The 24527-nt window shown below is 41.8% G+C and overlaps 1 long non-coding RNA gene across 1 annotated transcript; it reads left to right on the forward strand.

Moving 5' to 3' along the window:
• Positions 1–2599: 2599 nt before the first annotated feature.
• Positions 2600–4113, forward strand: LOC124261775. Its single transcript, XR_006894422.1, has 3 exons — positions 2600–3054; positions 3654–3735; positions 4048–4113. It is a non-coding gene; the product is annotated as an uncharacterized LOC124261775 (long non-coding RNA).
• Positions 4114–24527: the final 20414 nt, after the last annotated feature.

A 24527-nucleotide genomic window follows, 5' to 3' on the forward strand; every position in this document is an offset into this window, starting at 1 on the left:
CTCCTTGAAATCTACCAAGGTGTTTGGCATCAGCGTCTCATGGATCCGCCACGTGTCTGGAAGACAGGCGTCTCATGGATCCGCCACGTGTCTGGAAGACAGGATCCTTTTCCTCATGCCACCAGTGAACATGCAGATACGTTCCTGAGGCAATTACCACCACTCCTCATGCCACCAGTGAACATGCAGATACGTTCCTGGGGCAATTACCACCACTCCCCATGGGACCAGTGAACATGCCGATACGTTCCTGAGGCAATTACCACCACTCCTCATGCCACCAGTGAACATGCAGATACGTTCCTGAGGCAATTACCACCACTCCTCATGCCACCAGTGAACATGCAGATACGTTCCTGAGGCAATTACCACCACTCCTCATGGCACCAGTGAACATGCAGATACGTTCCTGAGGCAATTACCACCACTCCTCATGCCACCAGTGAACATGCAGATACGTTCCTGGGGCAATTACCACCACTCCTCATGCCACCAGTGAACATGCAGATACGTTCCTGAGGCAATTACCACCACTCCTCATGCCACCAGTGAACATGCAGATACGTTCCTGAGGCAATTACCACCACTCCTCATGCCACCAGTGAACATGCAGATACGTTCCTGAGGCAATTACCACCACTCCTCATGGCACCAGTGAACATGCAGATACGTTCCTGAGGCAATAACCACTCACTCCTCATGCCACCAGTGAACATGCAGATACGTTCCTGAGGCAATAACCACCACTCCTCATGTCACCAGTGAACATGCAGATACGTTCCTGGGGCAACTACCACCACTCATGCCACCAGTGAACATGCAGATACGTTCCTGGGGCAATTATCACCACTCCCTCATGTCACCAGTGAACATGCAGATACGTTCCTGGGGCAATTACCACCAACTCCTCATGTCACCAGTGAACATGCAGATACGTTCCTGGGGCTATTACCACCACTCCTCATGCCACCAGTGAACATGCAGATACGTTCCTGGGGCAATTACCACACTCCTCATGCCACCAGTGAACATGCAGATACGATCCCTGAGGCAATTACCACCACTCCTCATGTCACCAGTGAACATGCAGATACGTTCCTGAGGCAATTACCACCACTCCTCATGCCACCAGTGAACATGCGGGACGTTCCTGAGGCAATTACCACCACTCCTCATGGCACCAGTGAACATGCAGATACGTTCCTGAGGCAGTTACCACCACTCCTCATGCAATACTGCCTTCAATTTACCCACATTTTGTACAGGTGGGACCCTTGCCTGCAAACGACGACCAGGAATGTCCCAGATGTACCCAGATTGGTATCCCAGATTGGTACCCCAGATTGTTACACCAGATTGCACACGCAGTGTCCATTATGGGATTCGGTTTAGTGAGTGTCGGGTATTAAATTTGCTTGAGTTTCTATACTTTTTATGATTTTATTTACATAATGTAAGATTTGATTTAGTAGAGAGATTTGTAGTACGGTGACATACCATTGAACTAAGCGGTTATCGCGATACATACTGGGGGGTTTACCCTATCTGGTTCAGCACGGGTTGTTGGACGAGCAATACATGTGCATTACGTGCTTTAATCCTATATCCTATACACTAAGATATCGACTGTGACAAAGTGCATTGTGCATTGCGTTTCAAGTTAACATGACATGACTGATTTCTTAGAAAGGCGTGCCTTTAAGTCTGGCACGTAGCCAAAGTTTGAAACATGTATGCAAATAAATAACCTACTTTTTCTTTTACAGCTTGCAGAAGTTATTGACGAGCGTTTTAGGAGAGGTAATATATAGGATCAGGCTGGGTCTCCCCATTGCAATTTGAAGTAGGGTTAGATATCACAGATTAGTGTCTTTAAGAAAGAACATTGGCACGTTGTCAAGATTGAAGCATGAATATAGTTTATCTGTAGAAGGATATGTAATACGGGAAATACACACTGACAGCCTGGGTGGGACGGGTGGCCCAGTTATCTTAGGTGCAGCTGTTCGCTGTGCAGAGTTGTTACCTCCCTTTGACGTACCAGAATCCAGGTTCGCCTTGATTGTGTTTGCATGTTTGTCATCACTAAGCCTGTGCTTGTAGGTATCTGACAAACGGTAGACGTCGTCGACCTACATTACTCTACATGGGTCTCTCCCCCCAGTGACCTCACTCGTCACCATACAACTGAAACAATGCTAAACCGGCGTTATATTGTATTTCTGATAATCTCACATGTAGTTATAACTTCCCACCCAATTAAACACAACATTGCTTGTAAGAGAGTATTTTGGGTCACTGCTTCGTGGCACACACCTTTGTATTAAACACATTGTTTTAGGATATCACTCCAATTCCGAAAACACTTTTTGGTGAACACACATGGCCCAAAAAACATTTTCATCATTTTCTCAATTTTTGCTAAAGTCCCTTTTAACTTTCTATTCACTTGATGCAACGTCAACGTTGATTGTATTTCTGATAAACTCTGACATGTAGTTATAACTTACCCCACAATAAAACATTTTATCATCCAAAACTGTGTTCCACAGGAGATATTGCTTGTGTGAGATCATACGTATCTCCTAGGAGATATCGTTTTGACAGTAGATTTTGTATAATGCCCTGACAATCCTATGACGTCATGAACTTGATGACGTCACAATGCTACGACATGCACTGCAATTGTAATAATCAGAGATACTAATACTCTATATAGTATGCAGGTATAAAACATCAGATATAACTTAAGAGATATTTACAGAGAAAGCATTTTGTACTTATATATATACATGTATACAAATCAAGGATATCAAGCAGGTGTTATCAGTGTGTCTCACTGTGAAGCCTCACTCACAGGTCACCAGATACTCACGTCACGACACTTGGAAATTAGCCAAGCGTACTGGGGACTGGAAAAACCAAAAGGAGGCATTTGGATGTTACGCAATACGAGCGTGCAGATACATACAGGTATGTTGCGTGTTCATATCACAACGACATGCCTGGGTGTATGTAGCACAGCCGTCTAGAGCGTCTCCGATCAGTATTCAGGTATGTACATAGATTACTGAATACAAGCCAGTAGGTGTGCATGAGAAATGATATGACCAAATATAAGGTAAGTAAGTATATCAATGTACTGACAACTGAACACGAAAACAATCTTGAGAGCGAATGTCTGTGCTGAATGATCATTAATGGCGGACCTGAAAAGATGGGTGCTTTTACGTTTAATGCGCTTTGTGGTCAGTCAGAAAGAGTGCAAATACTACAGTTTTGTAAAAATCATTAACTGGACATTTTGCATAAAACACAACATTTTGGTCTACCATCAACCCATTGAAATATCATATAGTACACTTTCAATCTTCAGAGAAACCAATGAGTTGATTTTAACAAAACAACGTACAATGTATATATAGAATTATATACGTACAAGAATTAGGGAATGTGCAGCCCTTTGCCGTCTCTTTGAACAACGAACTTACATCCTTCACGAAATAGAATTGCAAATCGTGTACCATTCATCTTCTGTGCGTGCATAAGTTTCGATATTAAGTTTAGACTTTTTCTGACTGGAAGTAAACATGATGTTATGAAATTTACTTTCATTTCATTCAAATGTTATTTCTACCACTATACATTTACAGATTCTTAACAATATGAATCGAATTGAGTGGGCAACTTTGGTGACTGTGACAACCCTGGCAACGGTTACATTGAAAGTGGAAGGTATGTGTGATTTGATCCAATCGAGTTCAAGGGGAACGTATGTTGTACATGGTGAACTGTAATTCGTACGCGGGGCACATGTATGTTACAGATTATTTCTTGTAGACGGAACGCTCTAATCTCATATGAATATGTACATGTGAGTGTCTAGATATATGCTAATGAAGTAATGATCACTTTGGTATCATATTTCTTCCTCATTTTGAAGATTTAGCGATATCTACATCAAATTATATCAAGGTTGACTTTTTAAAGAAGCTAACATAGGCAGTGTTGGTATTGCCTAAACAAAACAATGTTTTGTGCATACAGGTCAACGTTCATGTTCTACCGATGGCTGTCTCCATGGTAACGGTGGTCTACGATGTCAGTCATGTATCAGCCCGGGTGTTACGGCTCAACATGCAGCTACATGTCATGGACGCTGCCATACAGACGGCTGTAACAGACAAACTGGCCAGTGTTTCAGATGCCAACCAGGGATGTACGGACGAGACTGCGACCAAACATGTCCACTTCAATGCGCCAACAGTGCGATAGGCGGGAATGTCTACTGTGATCGAGACAAAGGTGCGTGTTCTGAAGCATGTCAACCAGGCTTGACCGGTTCACACTGTACCGAATCATGTCCGCTCAACTGCAAACATCAAACCTGTAACAAGCAAACAAAACAGTGTATCACCGGGTGTGAGACAGGCTGGACAGGAGATTACTGTAATACAACATGTGACAACTGTCTGATGGGAAAATGCAACGATAAGGGCTACTGTCTCTTGGGCTGTAAAGCGGGCTTCTTCGGACAAAACTGTGATAGGGGATGTCCACACTGTTGGACTACTGGCTGTGACAGAGGTTCCGGAATCTGTGAACAGTGTCATCCTGGTTACCATGGCTCCAACTGCACCGAGACGTGTCCTAAAACATGTTTTCAAAACCGGGAGGGTTACAGAAACTGTGACCGTCACACCAAGGCTTGTCTCGAGGACTGTGAACCTGGATGACATGGGTCTCATTGCAACACACCATGCAGCACCTCCTGTACAGCTGCCCGTTGTTACAGTCATGACGGTTCCTGTGTAGATGGATGTGTACCAGGTTTCTATGGCAAACACTGCCACAAGAGATGCATTCATGGAAACTGTAAAAACAACACTTGTGACCGCCATGGTCATTGTAAGGAATGCAAAGATGGCTGGTTTGGAGAAGACTGTCAGCGACTTTGCCCAGCACTGTGTGAGTCATGTCTTCGCGACACTGGGCAATGTTCACGGTGTTCTGATGGCTATCATGGTCCTGACTGTGATGATAAATGCAGTGACACCTGTTTGCATCACACATGTGACAGAGATGGCAACTGTTTTGAGTGTAAAGATCTGACGTACGGAACTCGGTGTCAATACCCATGTAGCGAGAACTGCGTGAGATGCGACCAGACAACGGGGGCGTGTACAAGGTGCAGAGGAGGACAATCCCTTGAAGACGGTAGATGTACCCCATCAGCATCTGAACATTATACATCCTCGGGGGCAGATTCCGTGAAGCATACGCGATTTAAATTAAAACATTTTTTCTGCATTTTCTTAACACTTATCTGTGCATGCGCTATGACTTGGCGTTGCTAGAAGATAAGTTTCATTATATTCAGTTGTTTCGGTCATTGTTTAGGAGTGCCGTATTGGTCCCAAAATGTCTTTTAGCATTATATGACCTATTAACTCGTGGCAGTTTCCGTTTCGACTTTACAAAAACAGTTCAGCTATTCTAAACAGATCGTTATGTTACATTGTTTATAGATATTCAAGCAACATTGTTCGCGATATTGTGCCATCTGGACATTGGACGATTTGTGAGATTATCATCGCTGACATGTATTTTAATTGTGATTATTGCAGAAGTTAAGAGTTATGTTATAAGTTAACTGTTTTTGTCCATTCTGTTGTCTGTTGAAATAAATATATTTGTTGTTTTAATTGTTAATTGTTTCAATTATTTGCAAAGTCTATTAGACGTTGACAAATTGGTTAGCATATTATGGGGCGGTGGGGTAGTCTAGTGATTAAAGCGTTGGCTCGTCACGCCGAAGACCCGGGTTCGAATCCCCACATGGGTACAATGTGTGAAGCCCATTTCAGGTGTCCCCCGCCGTGATGTTGCTGGAATATTGTTAAAAGCGGCGTAAAACCAAACTCAGTCAGTCAGTCAGTTAGCATATTACAACCAGAAAATACTACCATATAGGAGAGTTTTATTAATCGTTTTGTTAAAGGTAGTATGAACTTGAGCAACAATGCGACTGCAGATGTAGGTGAGGTCCTCATTTCATAAGCTGAATAACATCATCGATGGTTGGCTCTCACCTTTCCAGAGGAGTCAGAAATTGTATCAACAAGCGATCACTTTGAAATTCCATTTGTTACTCAAGGGATTGATACTTCAGCTGGGTTGGCATATATTTCTAGAGGCCCTGGGGTGTAATTACAAAGTTAGCAAGGTTTGTTTGTTCACAAGAGGACAAATTATCCTAATTTTGCAATTTTGGCCTGGTCTACTGATTGCAGCAGTTGGGGCCTTTGCCATTTATGTGTTGGATAGTTTTGTATTTAGTTGGTCAATTTACTTCATGGTCGAAAACAGGGCATTTTCAACACTTGGACCTTGTGCAAGAAAGTCATTTGTACGGGTGGGACCCTGGCCTGCAAACGACGACCAGGAATGTCCCAGATGTACCCCAGATTGTTACCCCAGATTGTTAACCCAGATTGTTACCCCAGATTGCACACGCAGTGTCCATTATGGGATTCGGTTTAGTGAGTGTCGGGTATTAAATTTTGTTGAGTTTCTATACTTTTATGATTTTATTTACATAATGTAAGATTTGATTTAGTAGAGAGATTTGTAGTACGGTGACATACCATTGAACTAAGCGGTTATCACGATACATACTGGGGGGTTTACCCGATCTGGTTCAGCACGGGATGTTGGAGGAGCAATACATGTGCATTACGTGCTTCAATCCTATATCCTGTACACTAAGATATTGACTGTGACAAAGTGCATTGTGCATTCCTTTTCAAAGTAAACATGGCATGACTGATTTCTTAGAAAGGGGTACCTTTAAGAAGGAAGTCTGGCACGTAACCAAAGTTTGAAACATGTATGTAAATAAATAACCTACTTATTCTTTTATAGCTTGTAGACGTTATTGAGATATAACATATGGTATATTTGGGATTACACTTTCTTAGTAAAGTACAGATTCTAGTACTTTTGGGGTTAAGTCCCATCCGGGATTCGAACCCGCACCCTCAGAGTCAGGCACCTAATCGCCAGCACACAAAGTCAGACGCCTAGACCGCTCAGCCACCGCGGCTTCCACAAAATGGAAGTCGGACAACTGGTAGTCTAGACTGCGGACTTTGTGTACCCCTCTGATAAGTGTTAATTGGCACGGCTCCCACGGCCGAAAGCTATGAAATACACAATGCCATTTTAGAAAGTGGTCAAATGTAACATATGTTATATTTGGGATTACACTGTGTGTACGAGGCATTACAATTCCAAATAGCTTGAGGGAAAACTATAGATAACATATCCCCGCTGCGAAAAAGGGAACCAACGGTCAAACGTCAACGGAATGGAATAAAAGTGTAGGATCGACCATAAGAAAAACAGCGAAAGGGATCGTCTTAAACATTTTGTTCAAGAAAACCCGCAGACTCCACCATGTCGTAACTGGCGTTTGGGTGCTAGTAAACCCTACCACAGTTACCTATTGATTATGGTCGTTCCACATTGTCAGGGGAAATGTAAGCTCCAGCTCTGCACTCACTTGGTCCATGAGGAATGCTCAGTCAAGGAGTGAGGCGTCGGGCGACCGTGACTCCTAACTAACTACATCACATTCATGTACTGGCCTACATACATTCAAAGGTAAATGTAACACCAAGTTCTATACTCACATAGATTTACTGTCTCTCAGTCCATTTCTCTCTAAGTACAACTCCAACACAAGACAGAGCAGACTCGTATCCTACGGGGAATTTAGTAAAGTGGATTGGCTTCCGAAATGTTGAGCTAGTACTCTCCGCACTCGCTGCACTCTCTCGCTCTCTCTTTTAGCACCCAAACATGCCTTTTTAAATGAGACGAGCCTGACCTTATCTTGATCACATATTTCAACATATAGTTTTGATTTGTTAATAACTGTATCTGTCCTTTCACTCATGTGTATTATAATTAGAGGGGTCTCGGACAGCACCGTTCAGTGACTCCCATTTTCAGTGATTTGCTACTTCCGTCTCCGCCCTTTAACTCATGTATTTCGTAACCTTCCTTTTACGACCTTGTCGTGTTTTCGTCTCACGAACAGTTTTAGCCAAGTTCATATCTCAATGTTTATCTTTCTCCTATTCCCGACTTTCTGTTTCCACTATGTGTTTAATTATAACCGTTCTTAGTCATGAGCCAAAGGTAATCAGTTCTGAGTCATATTGGTAATCGAAATACGGAATCTGCTGTAATTCTCATACTGCTTTAGGGATGCATTTTCACCTTATAACATCCTCCGCCTGTGGACAAGAGCTGCCCACAGCTCGGATGAATTAAACATGAGTTCCAGTCAGATACGTTCAAAGTTAAACACAATATATACTATCGAAGCAAAACAGGATCGGTAATTGCTGATAGAAAATGATAACCATTTTCAAAATTTTGAAATATTCGGGAAAACCGTAGATACTGTGTATGAAAAGACTGTCATGCCAAAGAATGATAAATGATCCTATGTTACTTCGGGTAAATCCACAAAGCATATACATCAGACATATATTATTATGAGGTTGATCGCACAACACTTCATTAAAGTCAATCTTAAATATTAAAATGTCATTGCTATGGCCAAATATGGCACCACCTTTCACAAAAAGTTCACAAGTCTCTGGTCCCATGGAACATACTGGCTCTGGTCGACTTGAAAAGTCACAGTCAAATTCCGATTGGTTCTCGGTTTACACTGAACACTGTTAATGTCCGAACACACGGCCTGTGCGTATCGCACAGCATAGTTCTTTGCTTAGGCCTCGAAGTGAAAAGATGAAATGTTCAGCACACTGCGAGAGTGAGCACTGATGTTTCGCTGACAATGGACCCTGATGCTTGCGTGGGGAAACATCGTAGAGGTCCACCGTGCTGAACGCCAATGATGAACCTTTGTGGGCGGTGTAATGTTCAGCGCTGTACACTCGTACCACAACGTTCGTCAGTATCAAGCCAGTTTAGAGCCAGATAATAGAGTGTAACGTGGACCGGTCTGGACTGCGGGATCAAGAGCATGAGCATATCTGTTCTCCCGTCCGAATGACCACCCGGGGTCCGGCCAGATAATCTATAACTATTCTACCACGGAAACGGGAGATAATTTTAAACCACGGCGAGGACACTTCCCGTATTATAATATACATTAACCACGGATACGACAGTAGTATATGTTAAAACATGACACGCTCAAATAAATGTCAACCTGTGTACAGATCACAGTAGACAATAACAGCAATCTTCACTGCTTACTGCGTGTCGAATAACACTGGAATCCAATATGTAGCATGATTAGTCCTCGATACCTCTGTAACATGGCATCAATAAATACGGATGAAATGTCATATACACCATGAATGACATATGTAATACATGTAATAGTTTACAAAAGTTAACATCTATTTGACACAACGTTCAGTAAATGCTTTGTGGTTAAATAGACAAGAACGAACAACATAGATACGCGTATGATGGACTGAGAGCATACCTTGAAACACGGATACAAATCGACTATAGAACAAGAATTGTTTTTGGGTTTTCATTTCTAAACATAGATATATTGATACAATGAACGACTAATAATAAGATTTATGACAAATATGAATTCGGTATGAGACAATTTAGTACAGTAGCAATGTGAACAAATTATTTCCCGCAACCCGTGAACAATATTCAGGTTATAGCATTTTTTTTGTGAATAATTAGGACTGAGGAAAATATGAACAAAGAGAAACCCGATAGATGATCTACAAAAAACTAGTCTGCTGAGGCCGGCGCTGCTCGCGTTGAGGATTTTTGCGTCATTGAATGATTGCATGATGAAAGGAATAGCTAAGGAAATAGAACAGAGAAAAGACAGTTACACTGAATAAAGTAACACCAAGAAAACTTGGGAATAAGCCAAGTAGTCGATACAAATTTCCACAAGAGAAATGTAAGTGCAATAGAGATGAAAGAAAAGTGTTACCGAATATGAACCAAAGTCCGATGCTTGAAAAGCGGGGCCGAATGAGTTATGATCATGGTCTTATATACCTATGGAAGGGTATGATTTGACAAAGGGGTGTCAACAGTTGCAATCAATTCTTTGTTACGAGCCGAAATGTTTCAAGACGTTTACATGATTACAGGCATCTAGTAAGATAACGGTTGAAGTCATCTGCACACTACGCCCAGCTGCAACCGTTATCTTCGGCAACTGGCGGAGAAACAAAAGACTGTCAAGTGTCAAATGATAACTTGGTCCAGCCGTATGACTCAAGTGATCGGCAAAGGAAATGTTGTAACACCATAAACACACCAGTAGTAGTTTGAAGGAATCGTTTTAATTGAAACGCTTGTAACCAACCGATAGCAATTTTCCCAGAAACGTAGATAGATTGAGTTGGTGTTTGAACTTGCAAGTTAGGACTATCAAACAGTAAGTAATATGTAAAGAAAACACGTTGAATACGAAAGTTAGTCAAGGCATTTGCAGCTGACAACGTGAGGTCACGAGGGCAAAGATAAAATTGTGACAGAATAATCTCACGACAAGCAAATGAATTCGTCAAATGTAAAACTAAGGACGTAACCTATTATCTTTTTGCTTTGCGAAGAAGTAAAATAAACACCAAAATACTGTTGATATGATATGAGGAAAACATCCATAGAAATAGTTGATTTTATCAAAGACATAAACGAAGGTTGGGGATAGTTCGGAGGGGTGGTTGTTTGGTATGCTTTCCAGTTTGTCAAACCATTAGTCGGGGAACCTGCTGTAAGTAACGTTAATGCAAAAAATAAGCGTCGAACCCTCAACCATAAATCTAGAACCATTATTAATAACAAGAGGGACAAACCTGCGGCAAAACTAGCCGTTAAATGATAGGGGTTGGTTAAGGACCCATCCAAAGCAGAGGATGGAAGGGAATCCATCCAACTATCTTCAATTAAATTATCCGAAATCACTTGTGCCTTTTTCATACGTTGGGACATAAGGCGTAAATCAACTTGAAACTTTTTGTCCTTTTTGTCGAATGTTACCGAAAACTTTATCATCGATTAATAAATGTGGAATTTTTAAAGCTGCATCTTCAAAAAGAGGCTGTAAAGTTTCGAAAGGTTTCAGTGCGGATGAATTGAAAAATTCCGATAAGAGTAGAAGATTGGGTGGATATATAAGTTTGAAGTTGTTTACTTTTTCTCACAGTTATGAATTCTCATGTCTATGTCGAATTCATCCAGTTTCAACGCACAGTGGCAAGGAATTTTAAATACACAAACAACAATGAAAGACTTTTTGCTATGACTATAGATTATTGTTGTGCTTGCTATTCAATTTTTTATAAGCTTTACATTAAATGCTTTTTTGTTTTATCCAGATTCGTGTCGTTTTTGTAATAGTAAGGGAAGCAACTCTTGCTTGAACTTCGGTCTTGATTCAGTAGTCCGGACTATTCGCAATCCGGACGAATTTGCTGAGAAACGCGAGGCTTCACTGTATACAAATCTGACAAGCTGAACGCTTCTCAGTGCGACCCTTGCAAGTTAATATAAGAGTTTTGATGCCATTGAGAAGAACAAGGCCTGGTTCGATTTCGAGAGCCATCGAACGAAGCCCGTTTAATTCAAATTTAACATCACACAAGGATTTAATTCTTGGTGGGTCCTGATTAAACAGTGCAAGTGCGCAGGTGAGAACAGTGTTTGGCTTGGGGCTAAGAATAATTGGACAATGTTTTTCGTGTTCACCAAAACATGTTTGAAAATCCCTAGTAGAAAATTCAATATACTGATCTTTCGTTTCCGAAAGTGCCACATAATCAGGTAATTCATAACCTGAGTGACATGTGAACTTGACTGATTAATTGGTAAGCCAAATGAATTAATTCGATATACATCGAGGAGAGTTGAATGAGTTTGGAAAGGGACAATGAGCGAAATTAAAATTGAATCTCCAGTTCTAGAACAATGAACAGTGCGTTCCCGATAATAATAGCCTGTATCCTTGTGAGCAACGTGAAACAACGGATATTCTGTGTTGAGACGTTTTTTAATCATATGTAGGGCCTTCTTTACTTCCGTAACTGGGAGCAAAGATGGACTCAAACGCTGGTTAACTAATTGTTGTATTCCCAGATACATTTCATCAATTTCCTGTCGAATAGTCGTTAAAAATTTCATACATCTTGTACCTGTTCGGCGACCTGAGAAATGTCCCTATGATTCGTTTCAATACCTGTAAGAGCGGAAGAAATACGGTCATTGGCTTTAGCTATAAATGACGACATCTGACGAACTTGCACTTGAACACTACGAGACTGTAGCAGTACCAAAAAGTGAACGACTAATGGATCCGATAAATGGAAGAATTGCCCGTTTCGTGCGTGAATCCTTTTGAAAAACGTTAATATGCAGAATTAAGATTTTAATGTCTTTACTGACATTCGTCCCAATACTCGAGCAATTCTTGTTCTGCCTCTTTATATATCCATCTATAGCATTCACAGAATAACAATGTAACGCATGCGATTTACAAAACTGTTGGTAATCTGGTCTATTGCCCATTTCAGACAAATCTGGCAATTTATACTTGAATACATGGATCCATTTATTCTGTGAAATGTCGATACGTGACGTATGGATAAATACAACTCCCCATGGAAGTCGTAATTCTGTATGGACAGAATTGACTTGATTCTGGATGCTGACAAGCGCCATCAGCGTGAACAAGACCCAAACTGGTCGAAGGAGACTCCTGGATTCTAAAATTCAAAGATCATGATTTATCAACATAAATAGAAACCTGAAATGAAATCATATACATCATCAATATTCTAATGAAAAGTTTCCATCAATGTGAAACTGCATTCATATGGCGTCTTCTCCTGTAAGTTGAATCTGACTTATTAAAATATGATAACAATTGTCACATGTAGGTAGTTGTAAGTTCACACTTGTATTCGTGAGAATAAACAACATTCAACAACAGTAGTAAATGCTGATCAACCCGTTTCATCAGAAGGGTTCTCATCAGGAACATATTTGTATACGGCATAACCATTGAACACTGAATTCTCTTGACTGCCTTTCGAGTCATGTACTTGTAGTTCATTATGCATCATCGACTTTCACTGTATTTCAATGAACATCACTGTATTTGTAGGCATATCGTATCACCCTGTGATGTATTGTCAGATCCCTTAGATCGTAGATGATTTCATTTTCTCGTATATACACGTGTAGCAAAACGCTTTGTAATGGTCCGCGAAATATGTACAACGTCCCTTATGGACAGCGCGACCTGTAACCTTCCCCGTAGAAGTAGTAGGAATATGTGCAACCTGAACCAAACATTTTGGTGAGTAACCCGGGAATATATTCTTCCAGTTGTAGTACGAAACGTGACCCAAACCTTCGCAGCGTTTGGTCATTAACCAGTGAATATGAATATTGTCTTCAACATCAACCAACACGTGACTGTATGTAGTCGAAGTATTCTGAATATGCACAACTGGAAATTTGACAATAGACATTTCAACATATATGCACAATTCTACATCCTTGTAACCTTGTGACAATTGAATCATGTAACATTGTAAAGAATGATCTATAGCATGGGCTAGCACCATCCGTATAGCATCATATAGTGATAATGCTGAAATACAACACATGCAAAAATCAATATTAGACATGAAATCTGCAGTGCCTAAACTGAAAAGGAAACGAAATATAACAATAAAGATAACCAACTGTAAAACCTGAGTGAAAATAGACTGACATCATTAACGTTTGCGCCTTTTCTTTTTCTTTAATGACTTCTGAATCATGTAATTTCGAATCAACCCTTGAGGGATATTCGATTCGGGTTCCCATGTAACTTCTTGTACAGTGAAATTTTCCCAATGAATTTTGTAATATTTCTCTCCATTGACGATTTTATGCGCCAGAATTCGTTTCACTATGAAAACGTCATCATCTTCCAAGTCTAAAGTAGGCTGTTGTGCCTGGGAGGGGGGTAACTGCTGGGACGACTGGGTTGTCTCTTGTTCGTCCGTATCAGACACCTCCTGCTGTGACATAACAACTGGTGTGCCGTCCCCGCTGGACTGGGATCAGTTAAGTTATCATTGGGGTTCACAACTTTTTCCAGCCTGTTTGCGTGGACGGGCACTTTATGTAGTTTGTGAGTATCACAACGACGTAATTTGTAGGAAAAATGGGGTAATTCATCAGTAATGTAAAAAGGTCCTTGGAAATCTTGGCCTAGCTTTTTACATTTACCCACAGTACGTGCCGTTGAATGGAGCCAAACTTTATCTCCGAGTTGAAAGATTGGGTTTGAAGTCTTTTGGTCATAATAATACTTCGCTTTCTCATGCGCTTGTTGTAAGTTAGCACGTGCTACCTGTCTGGTAACCTCGATATGATGGATGATGACATCAAGACGTTGCTTTATTGTGTATGGAGGAGATTGAAATGACTATAGTTCAACATCAATGAGTACCGAACATTCTTGTCCAAACAGGAGAAAATAGGGAGAAAATCCAGTACTTTGCGTTGCCGGGCTAGTGTTATATACAAACATAACACTAGGGAGAAGCTCATCCCAATTGTCTTGGTTCTCACTGATAAACATACGTAATGTCTGTCACATAAATTAATTGAGTCTTTCACAAGCTCCATTGGTTTGTTGGTGATAACTGCTCGTTTTCAGTGCCTTGATCCCCAATATAGAACATACCGCATTAAAAAGTTTTCTGGTAAATGAACTACCGTTATCAGTCAATAACACTCTGGGAATTCCATAAACACATATATACTTGGAATAAAATGTCTTGGCTACGTCTGCAGCGTCCAACGAACAAATAGGAATAGCCACACTCCATCGTGAAAATGCACAAGTTAACAAAAGCACATACCGATGACCTGCTTTGGTGATTGGCAATGGTCCTAAGAAATCAGCTTGAACACGGTCAAACAATTTCCCTGGAACTGGTAATGGTTGCAAAGGGGCTGGTCTCTTGTGAAAATCACGTTTATTGATTTGACAAGCAGTACATGACAGAATATACTGTTTTATGGCAGTCAGCATATGACTCCAATAGTATTTCTGTCGAACAGCATTGAATGTTCTGTCAATACCGACATGCCCTGCTAATAAACTGTCATGGTATGATTGTAACACCTGTTTTACTAATGACTTGGGTATCACTAATTGACGAATAAGCCTGTATTTCCTGTGCCCAGATCCTGGCGGTGCATACATATATAGAGAATACTACACGAGGTCTCATTACATACGAATTATACGAAACGAGTGTCCTTCCTATGTTATCTGACCGAGCGAAAGCGAGGTCAGATAACATATAGGAAGGTCACGAGTTTCGTAAGTTCGTATGTAATGAGGCCGAGTGTGTATTTTATTATTACCACGTCTTACATGCATATAAATTGACAAAATAGCGTATTTTTGTTATGTTTTGGTTTCAAACCGAAACCGGTTTCATAAAGAGGTTGCGGAAGAGTTTTGTACTGTAGTACAATATTTGCATGACGTCACACTAATGACGTCACTGCCATGGTAACCGACGTCACGATGCATGTCAGTTGTCATCGCCTCGTACAGCCTCCTACAGTAAACTACTCCGTTGCACCTCGTTTCTTGGTTTCCAGCTGCTTCATTCGGCTAACATCACTGGTGGAAACATTGCGTTTATGTTTTTCGACAGATATAATGTCTCAGTTCGACTCACAATTAAACAGCGACACGGCAACGTTCGCAATGTTTACATTCCCACAATGCATTTAAGTTGTAGAATGAATGAATTCTAGTGTTTGTTATGAATGAAAAAAATAGTTACGTCAGAATGTGACCTAATTGAGAGGTCATCGGTTATCCAATCAAATCGTTAGAATTTCAGGTCAAGTCGTTACGACACAGGTCAACGCGATACGACACTCGTGTGACGTACGAGATTAATATGCAACTACCCATACGTTGACCACGTGGGTAATAAGATACAATATGCCATTGTCAAGAATGAAATCCTGGCTTTGTAACAATAGTAATCTTGTGGTCTTGTCGTCAGTTGCAAATGTTGGGAATTTTAAACAATCAATCAACGGCTGTAGTTCAGGGTCAGCACATTGTTTCTCTGCTATGGAGCAGTCTCCTACAGGGTCGGAACTGGCACGGAGAGGGTCAACAAGTAAGTCATCCACATACAAAGTAGGCGTTATCTCAGGGGCAGTCACAATCGATGAGTGGCTGTTATCGTCCGATCGAGTGATATCATTGTCTTTACAATTCACATCAGTAGCAAACAAATAGGGTACATCAGAGAGTGAGTCATCCATCCCTTCTGGGCATTCCGGATACGGCAATCGTGACAAAAAATCCGCATTACCCAAGTTTTTACCTGGTCGGTACTGAACTGTGAAAGTGAAATCACTCAACAAAAGTGACCATCGGCTCAATCGAGCAGAGCGGTCCTTATTGTCCTTCAAATACTGTAGAGCTCTGTGATCCGTTATTACTGTAAACGGAGCGTGCGTCAAATACACTTTGAAATGTTTAATACCTGACACAACTGCTAAACATTCTTTTTCAGTGATTCCATAGTTTCTCTCTGCTTTAGACAGAGCACGACCACTGTAAGCAATTACTACATCACTGTTCCTGTCATCCTTTTGACCAAGTAAATATCATATAGCCTCATCACTAGCATCTGTGTATAGAATAAATGGTTTGTCAAAATCTAGAAATGCTAAAATTGGTGGTTTGAGTAGAGCCGATTTGAGAGTTTGAAATGAATGTTCGTGTGCATCCGTCCAAACAAATTTAGAATCCTTTTGCAGCAATGAATGTAAGGGAGATGCTATCTTGGAAAAATCTTGAATGAAGCGGTGCTAAAACCCTGCCATTCCCAAAAAACTTTTAACTTCTTTGGACTTTGTAGGTGTTGGGAAAGATGCTATCACGCTAGTTTTCTCAGGGTCGACTTGGACACCCTTATTTGAAAAGATGTGCCCCAAATAAGAAACTGACTGTTTAGCAAACTGACACTTAGATGGTTTTGCTTTCAAGTTTGCCTTGCGTAAACATAGAAATACTTCTTCTAGATCAACTAAATGAGTCTCAAAGTCTGGCGAGAAACATAACACATCGTCCAAATAGCACTTTGTTTTACGCCAATTGAGTGTTCAGAAAACATCATTGATCAGTCTTTGAAAAGATGCTGGGGCTGAGGCCAGACCGAAGGCCACACGATTGAAGTGATAGGTTCCGCTCGCTTTCACAAATGCACTTTTGGGCTTACTTTCTTCATTTAAAGCTATTTGCCAATATCCTGCAGCCAAATCAATCGTTGTGTAATAGTTTGCGTGTGCCGTGCCTAAAACATCGAGAACATCTTCTAATCTTGGCATTGGGAAAACTACAGGGCGGGAGCATGAATTCACAACTCTGAAGTCTATCGCCATTCTCCATGATATGGAGGCGGACCCTTAGCAGTTTTCTTGGGCACCATTACAACTGGAGAGGCCCACGGGTTATCATGTTCTGGTTCACATATACCTAGGTCCACTAACTCTAGAACTTGACGATCTATCTCTACACGCATAGCAGGATTAGTACGGTAAAAACGTTGCCTAACCCGGCAATTTCTGACAGATCAATAGCAAAACAATAACGATACTCTGCTAGCAGGTGTCCTAGCCTATATTGAAATACACAATGCCATTTTAGAAAGTGGTCAAATGTAACATATGTTATATTTGGGATTACACTTTCTTAGTAAAGTACAAATTCTAGTACTTTTTGGGTTGAGTCCCATCCGGGATTCGAACCAGCACCCTCAGAGTCAGGCACCTAATCACCAGCACACAAAAGTACAAAAGTACTAGAATTTGTACTTTACTAAGAAAGTGTAATCCCAAATATAACATATGTTACATTTGACCACTTTCTAAAATGGCATTGTGTATTTCATAGCTTTCGGCCGTGGGAGCCGTGCCAATTAACATTTATCAGAGGGGTACACAAAGTCCGCAGTCTAGACTACCAGTTGTCCGACTTCCATTTTGTGGAAGCCGCGGTGGCTGAGCGGTCTAGGCGTCTGACTTTGTGTGCTGGCGATTAGGTGCCTGACCCTGAGGGTGCGGGTTCGAATCCCGGATGGGACTTAACCCCAAAAGTACTAGAATCTGTACTTTACTAAGAAAGTGTAATCCCAAATATAACATATGCTAGCCTATATTGCTGCTCCTGTGACAGAGTGGTTGCAGATATATCAATATTCAAGTCACGTAATCTCGCGTCTACTTCTGACTGAGAGAGGGGTGATTCTGAATCGTATGAGGGTTGTGACTCCAGAGGCATAATTTCATCTGATAATACAAAAGTGAAATTAGCAACTTCGTGGCCTTTTGGAATGTCCACAGCATGATCGTTAGTGTTAATGATTTGGTACACCGTTTTCCCTGGATTTGCTGAAACGAGGCAGCGAGCTCCCAAAACTTGAAGTGTTTCTGCCAATAGGGGATTTGGTTCACATATGCCTATCTGGTCAGACGGGGAACAACTCAGGGAAACGGGGAAAATAATTTCAGACTGTGGGGAAATTGTAATATCTACCAACGAGTGAACCGGAATATATTCTGGTTGTGTTGACATTAGTTGATAAGGGGGTTCGCTGCTATTTGTCCATACAGGAACTACTGTTAACCCGTTCTGAAGGGTTAAAGTGTACGATTGAAAATTCAAGATAGCACTTTTCTGTATCATTAACTCTTTCCATGATATAACATAATAGGTGTTGGGGATACGATGCCAATTTTTATTCACATTGACACATAAAATAACAAACTTTTCATATAAATACATAATATCCTCCTCTCTTAACACTAGTACAAATCTATCAGTAAAACAGGTTGCCCAGGGAGGTGGGCGGGTGTCTTTACACGTCGACTGCAGCCGCGAGACTGACTCTTCGTCCCGTATGACGACGAGTCGCATGCCCGTACGCACGCCGCGCACGTGCAAGCTTGCGTGGCGGAGTGCCGTTTTCCCGATACTGGCGGTGAGGCGCCCGTCTGTCCATGACCTGGAGTTAAACTTTAATAATATAAATTATTACCCCAAAAATAAATTCCTAAAAACATAGGTGATGCTTAATCTGCAACTACTTGGAAACATTGTGTCATCAGAAAATCACCAATAGTTATAGGAAGTTCCACTTGTCCTATCACTGGCACTATGATTGAGCCTATCCCCTGAAGAGATGACACATCGGATTTCTGAATAAGGAACTCTTTCCACAGACCTGAGTCATTGAACACTCCAAGAGTTAAAACACTAATAGCAGCACCCGAATCTACTATTGACGAAACTACCTGATCTCCCAAAAGGACATGAATTCTATGCCTATTGTCATTGTTAGGGGTGACGTGTTAAACAGGAGCTCGAGGCTGGTTATAACCTGATAAAATAGGAATTGGCGACTCCTGCGAGTGCAAATATGGGGGGCCAAAAGTTTGCTGTAGACAGTGAGAACATTGCTTGTGCGGTCGTGAATTTAATTGCTATCCACGCTCGAGCATTACAGACACGTTAGAAATGTCCTACCTTCTGACAATAGTGACACTTTGAATTTCGTGCTCGACACCGATCAGAATGAGATAAGTCATACTCACCTCCACAGTGATAACACTGGCGTGCCCGTGTCATGGTTCTTCCTGGGGTGTAGTCTGGCCGAGTAGACTGGGGTGGACGTCGGTGCTGACTGTGTTGGTCCGGATACGACTGTTGCTGAAACTGAGGTTGTGACGGCTGCCACGGACGAACTGTTTGTCTTATAGGGTGTCTAGGGAACTGAGAGCGCTGATTCTTGCGATACTGAAAAGTACTGACTGGTAGTGTTGGTTGAGCGAGTTTCCCCGCGAGCGAAGCAATTTACTCTCTCAAAGTATCTATTGCCAGCTTTATATGCGTACTTTCTGTGGAATGACTGACCTGGGCAATCTCGCAAATGAAACTGCCTCATTAAGCACAGTTGGCTGTTTCATTAAAACCACATCCCCGCACAAAGGCGTCCATTAAGTAAGTGTCTGATTTTCCTAACAGGCTAGATGTTTCGGTCAAGTCCGCTAAATAAGTACCTATAGTTTCCGTAGGTGAGTGCTTTCGACTCACAAAAGTTTCCAAAAGGGCCCAACGGCCAGTGGGATGGACATACATGTCCTTGAACAATTTCTCAATCTCATCAAAACGGACAATTTCTTCCTCTGCCCATTCTATCAGATCTTTGTACCATAGATACGCCGCGTCCTTAAAAACAGTGGGAAAACTTCAATTTTCTGCGCATCAGTCCACCTTTTAAAGTTACCAAAATGAGTAAAACGGTCAAGCCACTCGGCAGCATGAGACGTGTCCCTACATGTGAAATGTTCTGGCATTAAAGTGGAATCGCCCATATTGAAGTCAGGTGCAGAATAAGAACTATTGTCCGATGACACATTTAAAGGGGAAAATGACAATTCTAAATCCTCCTGAGAAAGAGATAGGGAGAGGTCCGTAGGAGCAGGAGGAGGGGGGATGGGAGGGTGAAACGTCGGTAGTGTTATGCCAAGTGATGGGACGAGATTGGATCGGACTGTCGTATGACATAGATGTATATGAATCGTGTGTACGAGGCATTACAATTCCAAATAGCTTGAGGGAAAACTATAGATAACATATCCCCGCTGCGAAAAAGGGAACCAACGGTCAAACGTCAACGGAATGGAATAAAAGTGTAGGATCGACCATAAGAAAAACAGCGAAAGGGATCGTCTTAAACATTTTGTTCAAGAAAACCCGCAGACTCCACCATGTCGTAACTGGCGTTTGGGTGCTAGTAAACCCTACCACAGTTACCTATTGATTATGGTCGTTCCACATTGTCAGGGGAAATGTAAGCTCCAGCTCTGCACTCACTTGGTCCATGAGGAATGCTCAGTCAAGGAGTGAGGCGTCGGGCGACCGTGACTCCTAACTAACTACATCACATTCATGTACTGGCCTACATCACATTCAAAGATAAATGCAACACCAAGTTCTATACTCACATAGATTTACTGTCTCTCAGTCCATTTCTCTCTAAGTACAACTCCAACACAAGACAGAGCAGGCTCGTATCCTACGGGGAACTTAGTAAAGTGGATTGGCTTCCGAAATGTTGAGCTAGTACTCTCCGCACTCGCTGCACTCTCTCGCTCTCTCTTTTAGCACCCAAACATGCCTTTTTAAATGAGACGAGCCTGACCTTATCTTGATCACATATTTCAACATATAGTTTTGATTTGTTAAAGGTCACATGCAACGTAAAACACAACTTTGCAGATTCTGATACCTTTCGGTATGGACTTACCGAAACAAAGCGTCAAAAATGCAAATTCAACTTATAAAGTTGAAAAATAACGCGATGAAAAAAAACGCGCGAAATCGGAGTTCAAACGTTTCACTAATTTTCCCCAGACTTTTCTGGGGAATACGGGTTTCAACAGCTGGGCTGCGCTCATAGCACGTGCGCAGTGAAATAGGTTCGCGCAACTTGGAAGCGGGCTGTCAGGTGAATACTCGGTGAAGGCTTTGGTGTGAGCTATTTTCATAATGTTTTGTTGATATCTCACAGGCGCGAGCTTTTTATATGTTATGACATTAAATAAACTGTTTATATAATTTCATTTGTCTATTTCACCACACGTTCTTCTTACCGAGTCACTTTCTCAGTTCGATACTTAAAAGCAATGTCATTATTTAGCGTTGACAGAATTTCTAACTGTGATATAGATATGTCGCTGTCACAGACAAAACTCAATGTCTTGTTTTATTGACACCTGTGTGTCTGCCTGCCTGTCTGCTAATGACAATATTCAATACACAACTGCGATCACTGACCACATGCAATTTGACCTTAACACCAATCAGGCTATACACCATAAACAAAACGCATTGATTTATGGCCCGAGTTCGGTCTCTGTCACATTATGTAATTACACAGACAGGCAGGTGTGATACTTGAACACATGACATGTTATGATGTCTGTTGATTGCAAAATGTTATACACAAAAAATGAGCATGTATTTACAAAACCCAACATCTCTATATATACACACACAATGAGCCGTGAAGGCGGCATCTGCTAATGAACCAGCCGTTACACTTGAGTGCACACCCACCCGCTCTGACTGGGTTCGGTATCCGGCTGCTTCGTTTCGAGGGAGGTAAACCCAAGTACAAAATATTGCACTTTTGATTTGCGATTATACGCTTATAATTTTGTTTATTTGTTTTTTCATAATCAGCAATGCATATTATATGTCATGAAGAAATGATAATTGTGTTTTAATTATGTTTGATTTTTGGTTGCATGTGACCTTTAATAACTGTATCTGTCCTTTCACTCATGTGTATTATAATTAGAGGGGTCTCGGACAGCACCGTTCAGTGACTCCCATTTTCAGTGATTTGCTACTTCCGTCTCCGCCCTTTAACGCATGTATTTCGTAACCTTCCTCCTACGACCTTGCCGTGTTTTCGCCTCACGAACAGTTTTAGCCAAGTTCATATCTCAATGTTTATCTTTCTCTTATTCCCGACTTTCTGTCTCCACTATGTGTTTAACCGTTCTTAGTCATGAGCCAAAGGTTATCAGTTCTGAGTCATACTGCTAATCGAAATACTGAATCTGCTGTAATTCTCATACTGCTTTAGGTATGCAGGTATAAAACATTAGATATAACTTAAGAGATATACTGAGTTAAAACAGAAACTTCACATTCTTACTTCAGGGCACTATAAAAGAACAAGAGATGGTAAGATGGTTAAATTGTTATCATTTTTTTGCTGAGATCTGTGTGATGTACTCGATACACTGACAGTGCCATAATCAGTTCCATTAGGCTACACCGCCGTTCCAAAACAGGGGTATACAGAATGTCAAGTCACATGAGTAAAAATGCGAAATTTCTCAGTTCAATATCGTGTATGGCCGCCCCGCGCATTCACCACTGCCAAACACCGTCTCCTCATCGACTGCCTGATGCTTGTGAACACGTGGTTGGGGATTCTGCGCCATTGCTCTTGCAAGGCAGCGCCAAGTTCCTGCAAATTCTGAGGTTGGTTCCTAAGACCACGAAGCCTTCTCCCAAGTGCATCCCAAACGTGCTCTATTGGATTAAGGTCAGGGGACCTCGATGGCCAGTCCATGAAGTTGATTCCAGCGTTTTGAAGGAAATTTCGTGTCAACATCGCGGTATCCGGCCGAGCATTATCATGCTGGAACTGTAGACCTGGGCCATGAGCCGCCATGTAAGGAACGAGTTCAGGGCTGAGCACCTGGTCGCGGTAAGCAGCAGCTGTGAGGTTTCCACGGATGACCAGAAGTCGGGAACGTTTGTTCCCACAGAAAGCACCCCACACCATGCAACTTCCGCCCCCCGAATCTGTCGACTTCCTGTACACAACATTGGGCATACCGTTCACGACGTCGTCTCCAGACTCTATGCCTGCCGTCCGCGAATCTGAGGGTAAACCTGGATTCATCGCTAAAGACGACTCGATTCCAGTCTCTCTGGGTCCATCGGAGGTGACGTTGGGCCCACAGCAGACGTTGACGTTGATGAAACGGCGTCAATATTGGCCCACGATATAGACGTCGAGAATGGAGATTGGCAGCCCGCAACCGATTTCGAATGGTCTGTGAGGACAGTCGACCTCTAAACATCTCAGCCCTGGTTCGTGTAGCTGGCAGAAATCTGTCACGTAGGTGACGTAGGACGATTTGACGGTCTTCTGCTCGTGACGTCACACGTGGACGACCCGACCTTGGGCGATCAGAAGTGGTGCCAGTTTGTTGTAGACGACCTCGCAAGTCATACACAGTACGACGGCTGCATCCCATTGCTATTGCGACGTCAATAACTGATCTTCGCGCTTGCAACATGCCAACGGCACGTTCACATTGCACATTTGACAATCGTGGCATTTCAAGCACCGTTAGAACTGTGGTTTAAAAGTGTTTTTTCAATTCTTGAGGCCAATGCAAACACGTGCATATGAAGAAAACTTCGATGCGAAGATCACGTGATCGTCTGCACGAGCAAAACCTGATTTGGCACTAACGTCATTTGCACGACGAATGGATGGATTTGAGTTGGTTTTGCTAACGTTTTTCTAGAGTCGAAAGATAGGAATCCCATTTCGGATACATAGATGTATCATCAGAGAAACATTATTCATTATTTTTCAAATTACATTTTGTGAAGTTTCTTTTTTGACTCAGTATATATTTACAGAGAAAGCATTTTGTACTTATATATATACATGCATACAAATCAAGGACATCAAGCAGAGGTTATCAGTGTGTCTCACTGTGAAGCCTCACTGACAGGTTATCAGATACTCACGTCACGACACGTGGAAATTAGCCAAGCGTCCTGGGGACTGGAAAAA

Source organism: Haliotis rubra, unplaced genomic scaffold (genome assembly GCF_003918875.1).
Source record: "Haliotis rubra isolate DU_JTF1 unplaced genomic scaffold, ASM391887v1 Scf808, whole genome shotgun sequence".
NCBI classification, from domain to species: domain Eukaryota; kingdom Metazoa; phylum Mollusca; class Gastropoda; order Lepetellida; family Haliotidae; genus Haliotis; species Haliotis rubra.